The sequence below is a fragment of the Mauremys mutica genome, chromosome 1 (assembly GCF_020497125.1).
Source record: "Mauremys mutica isolate MM-2020 ecotype Southern chromosome 1, ASM2049712v1, whole genome shotgun sequence".
In the NCBI taxonomy this organism is placed as follows: domain Eukaryota; kingdom Metazoa; phylum Chordata; order Testudines; family Geoemydidae; genus Mauremys; species Mauremys mutica.
Genome location: NC_059072.1, coordinates 367,829,338 through 367,834,957, shown reverse-complemented (window position 1 = coordinate 367,834,957; position 5,620 = coordinate 367,829,338). Strand labels below are relative to the sequence as shown.

The window sequence follows — 5,620 nt, the reverse complement described above, 5'->3', positions numbered from 1 at the left end:
GCAACTTGAAGGTTAATGTCACCAGATTCAGAGCCATGAAGGTTAATGTCACCAGATTCAGAGCCATGTTAGAAAGTATGCACATGGGAGTTAGGGCCATTCCATGGGACATAGGCTAGAGCTGTGAAATGTGGGCTTGTATTGTTAAAGAATTGGAAGGAGACCGTGACTGTGGTAGTCTATGTTTGCCTAGAGCTTGTTAGAGTTAACAATGTAAGCCAATGATTTCTACACAAGGGTATTCAGATAATTCAGAGATCAAAAGGAAATATTATTAGCTGAATCGTTGGTGTAGTAATACCATTTCTATATGTCTCTTTGAAGTTTCTGGTCAATCATCTACAAACGGCCTAATTGATAATTACCTTATCTTAATCAGGTAGTTAATTACCAGTGATAATTAGGAAATAGAAATTTACTTCAAAAGTATATTGTCCATCCCAGGAACTATCTAAAGGGCTCTTGTAACATGATGCTTTTTACCTCAGTCCTGCTTAAGCTTCATCAGATTTCCAATTACTCCCTGGACATACCTAGTATTCTCATCATCTTTACTATGAAATTGACTTTAGAACATTAGAACATAAGAACGGCCATACTGGGTCACATCAAAGGTCCATTTTGTTCAGTCTCCTGTCTTCCAACTGTGGCCAGTGCCAGCTGCCCCAGAGGGAATGAACAGAACAGGGAATCAGCAAGTGATCCAACCCTGTCACTCATTCCAAGCTTCTGGCAAACAGAAGCTAGGGACAGCATCCCTACCCATTCTGGCTAACAGCCATTGATGGACCTGTCCTCCATGAATTTATCTAGTTCTTTTTTGAACCCCGTTAGAGTCTTGGCCTTCACAATATCCTCTGGCAAGGAGTTCTACAGGATGCCTGGAAAGAAATACTTCCTTTGGCTTGTTTTAAACCTGATGCCTATTGATTTCAGTTGGTGACCCCTAGTTCCTGTGTTATGAAGAGTAATAAACAACACTTGCTTATCTACTTTCTCTACACCAGTCATGATTTTATAGACCTCAGTCATATCTCCCCTTAGCTGTTTCTTGTCCAGGTTGAAAAGACCCAGTCTTACTAATTTCTCTTCATACAGAAGACATTCCATATCTCTAATCATTTATGTTGCCTTTTTCTGAACCTTTTCCAATTACAATATATCTTTTTCGAGATGAGGCGACTACATCTGCATGCAGTATTCAAAATGTGGGTGCACCATGGATTTATATACAGATTGATTACCTCCATTCATGTCTGCATGTAAAATGATCGTTTCACCAATACTTGGTCACTTTTCTTTTCAATAAATTTTAGTTTAATTAATAAAAAATGGGCAGAAAGCGTGTATTTGGGTAGGAGCTGAAATACTCGTTGACCTGGGAGGTGCTGTGTCCAATCCTTTGGGATCAGTAGAACTGTTTTATATGAGGAAGAAGATTTTCAGTACTCATCATCGTACTTGACTTGTCTGTCTGGTTGGAAGCCCAAGGCTGGGTGGCTCTAAGGGACCAGTGTTTTAACTTCGGTGTAAATCATTGTGAACGATTTGTTCTTGCTGGCTGGCCAAATCTAAGTTTTGGAATAACCACCGATTCTGGGGATTGTCAGCCCTATTCTCTAAAATTTGCCTTTATTGAACAATCTCATTTTGGAGTCCCCTGTCACCCCGGTCACAGGTTGCTAAAACAATTCCTCTACCTTAGGCAGCATAAGAGGTACCCAGATCCAGATAAACACAATATAACATCTTCCCTCCATTCTCTACCTCAGTCATCATAAGAACATAAGAATGGCCATACTGGGTCATGCCAAAGATCCATCTAGCCCAGTATCCTGTCTTCCAACAGCGGCCAATGCCAGGTGCTTTTGAGGGAACGAACAGAACAGCTAATCATCAAGTGATCCATCCCCCATCACCCATTTGCAGCTTCTGGCAAACAGAGTTTGGGACATCACCCCTGCACATCCTGCAAAATAGCCATTGATGGACCTATCGTCCAGGAATTTATCTAGTACTTTTTTGAACCCTGTTATAGTATTGGATTTCAGAACATCCTCTGGCAAAGAGTTCCATGGGTTAACCTTGAGTTGTGTGTATCATTCCTTTACTTTCTTTTAAACCAGTGGCCGATTAATTTTATTAATATATAAAAATATCATATTGCATCTATATAAGTCCATGGTACACCCACATATTTAATACTGCATGCAGATCTGGTAGCCCAACCTGAAAACAAAGTATATTAGAATAGGCAAAGTTACAGAAAAAGGCAACAAAAATGATTAGGGGTATGGAACAGCTTCCAAAAGGAGAAAGATTAATATGACTGGGGGGGGGCAGGGTATGAGAGAGGTCTATACAAGCATGAATGGTGGGGAAAATTGAATAAGAAAATGTTATTTATTCCTTCAAATAATACAACAACTGGAGGTTACCCCAGGAAATTAATAGGCAGCAGATTTAAACCAAACAAAAGGAAGTATTTCTTCTTAGTGAACCAGTGGAACTCCTTGCCAGATGATGTTGTGAGGGCCAAGACTATGGTCATGTCTACACTTACCTCCGGAGCTATCGATCTACTGGAGGTCAATTTATGGCTTTTTGTGAAGATGCGATAAATCGGCCACCAAATGCTCCGATACTCCACCGGAGCGAAAAGCGTAGGCGGAGGCGACGGGGGAGCAGTAACAGTCGACCTACTGCGCTAAGTAGCTCTTAGGACGTTGACTTCAGCTACACTATTTTAGTAGCTGAAGTTGCAGAATTTACTCCAACTTAGCTGACACCCCCCCCCAGTGTAGATCAGGTCTCAAAAAGAGTTCTGAAAAGATAGGTGTTACCCAATATGGGTATTCTGATGTTCTTATATAGACCCCAGATGTATTTGCCTCTTGCTGTAACCCACTACACCCCACTTCCCTCCCAGAGCTGACATAGAATCCAGGAGTCCTGATGGGGTTTCTCTCTGTACAAAGGTAACAAAATAAGAACGTACATTAACATTTTAAACCTTACCAGTGTCCCTTAAGTGATTTACCATAAGATGGCAGAATATGCATTAGAGCTGAGTGGGTCTAATGTTTCTTTAATTTTCTTTCTTCCATACAGTGCTCCTTTAATTGCTCAGTTATCTGCCAAAATACTCACGTTTTTAGGAGCCTAAGTAACCCCGGAATCACAGTTAAACTTCCCTCATCCCCAAAATATCCTGAAATGGCTCCCTTACTGGCTGTGGAGGTTGGAGGGAGGGACATGGAGATGATCCAGCAAGTGACAAGGGAGGGGAAGAGAGGAGAGGATCGAGTGATAGAGAGGGCCTGCAGGGAAGAGGCAGAACAGGCATTGGCCATCTTGGAAGGAGTGGCAAAGGGGAGGTCTTGGGGGTCCAGTTACAAGCAATAAGAAAGGTGACAACTTCATGAGTTGTTCATAGACCTATTCCCCAGATTGTCATGCTAACACAGCACCGTACATTCAGTAAAGTGTTTAATGCCCTTTGACAGCACAGTTAGTGATTCAGGGAAGAGCGCCCAGGACTATGTCCCCAACCAGCTCTGCACGGAGCTCAGTCTGAAAATCTGAGCACCAGGAGGGAACTTTAGGTCCTTCTAGGAGTAAATAGTGAGAGCAGCCTGTCCCGGATCTGTTTGGTCCTCACCCCGTAGATGATGGGGTGTAGCATGGAGGGCACCAGAATGTACACGTTGGCCATGAGAATGAGCAAATACAGGGGCATAGTGTTATCAAACCGGTGCATGACAAAAGAGAAGACAAATGTTATGTAAGAGGTAAAAACAGCACAGAGGTGGGAGCTGCAGGTCCCAAAAGTCTTGAGCCGGGCGTCCTTTGTGGGAAGGCTGTAGATAGCCCTGAGGATCAGGATATAGGACACAGGAATAAAAACACATCCATACCTGGAGCAAAGACTGTCACAGAGAGGCTGTAGTTAGTACTGAGGAGGATGTCGGTGCAGGCCAGATTCACCACAGATATGTGCTTGCAGTACGTGTGGGGGATGATGTTGGTCTTGCAATATGGCCACCGACTCGCCAACAAAGGATATGGCAGTATGAGTAAGCAGCCACGCAGCACCAAGGCCAGGCCAATCTTCACCACCACACGTTTTTTCAGGATGGTGGAATGTCTCAGGGGATGGCAGATGGCCACATAGCGATCAAAAGCCATGGCCAGAAAAATTCCTGACTCCATTGTTGCAAAGCAGTGAATGAAGTACATCTGGATGAGGCACGCAATGAAATCGATCTCCCTGGAATTGAACCACAAGATGCTCAGCATTTTGGGCAGGATGGACTTCGACATGCTCAGCTCGGTGATGGCCAGCATGCAGAGGAAATAGTACATGGGCTTATGGAGGCTCCGCTCTCTCTTGACAATGAACAGGATGGTGAAGTTCCCCAAGATGGCTATGGCATACATGGTGCAGAAAGGGATGGAGATCCAGACATGGGCCCTTTCCAGGCCAGGAATGCCAAGTAGGATGAAGGTGGAGGGGTTGGTGAAGTCAGTTGTGTTGGAATCTGACATAGAGTAGGGGAGAAGGTGCCCAGCTCTGAAACAGAACAGTGTCTCCTGTATGTACCATATGTTTTATTGACTTCCTGTATGTGCCCAGGCTCTAGGGTGATGGTCACAGTAGAAAGGCCTGGATGGAGAAACAATGGTAATATGAGACACTACATGCATCACTGAACACTATTGTCATGGGTGAAGCAGATTGGTGGCTCTTCAGACACTGAAATTATTTTTATTATTCAGAGAAATTAATTCTGAACAACTGGCCCTACTAATGCCAATTCTACACAAGATGGTGGTCCATGCATCAATCATTCTCACACATTATGATGTGGGAAAACTTAATAGCACCCACAGCAAACAGGATTGTGGATACTGGTTATCCCTCATCATTCCTTAATGCAATGAAATCCAGGCCTGAGAATCCATACTGTAGGGCTTTCCCCATTAACATGGTTGCTAAATATCTGAGATTTGAAAATAACCAAGCCTTTGTCTAGTCATGTGGCAGGGGAAACATCCCAGGCAGAAAACACCTCAGGGAAAAGACCTGGGCTCCACGGAAACACCGGCTCATTCCCAGTAGTTGCCAAAACAAAGACAATGTTCGAATGCCTAAGGAATGGGATGGACACTAACCTGCTCTGCACACGCACTCTGTTTTTCTCACCCAATCTCTATAAAGAATAGAGCAGCTAAAAAGGGAGTTTCTGATACAGTCTATGAGAAGGGGGGAGACTATCCTAGTGCAGCATACTGAAAATCTGGGACAGTTTAGTTTAGAGAAGAGACAAAGAAGGGAGCATATGATAGAGGAGAAGAAAATAAAGAATGGGGCTTATTACATTCAAATGGACACAGAGAGAACAGTTCCCAAGCAATAATATCTATAGACACTTCGTGTTTTAAAAGTGTTATTTCCTCTAAAATGAGGCAAATTATGAGTGAAACGGATTGGGGGAAGGAAATGGAGACAGAGAAATGGGAATGAAAGTTATGAGTTTATTAGAGGAATTCATTAGGCAGCTAAAAAGCCAGAATTTCACAGTGAAAAAAGTGGATAACTTTGACTAAAAAGCTGGCT

General features: G+C 43.2%; 1 pseudogene; it reads right to left on the bottom strand.

Annotated features, from left to right (window-relative positions):
- Nucleotides 1-3,601: 3,601 nt before the first annotated feature.
- Nucleotides 3,602-4,548, bottom strand: LOC123376105 (annotated as a pseudogene).
- Nucleotides 4,549-5,620: the final 1,072 nt, after the last annotated feature.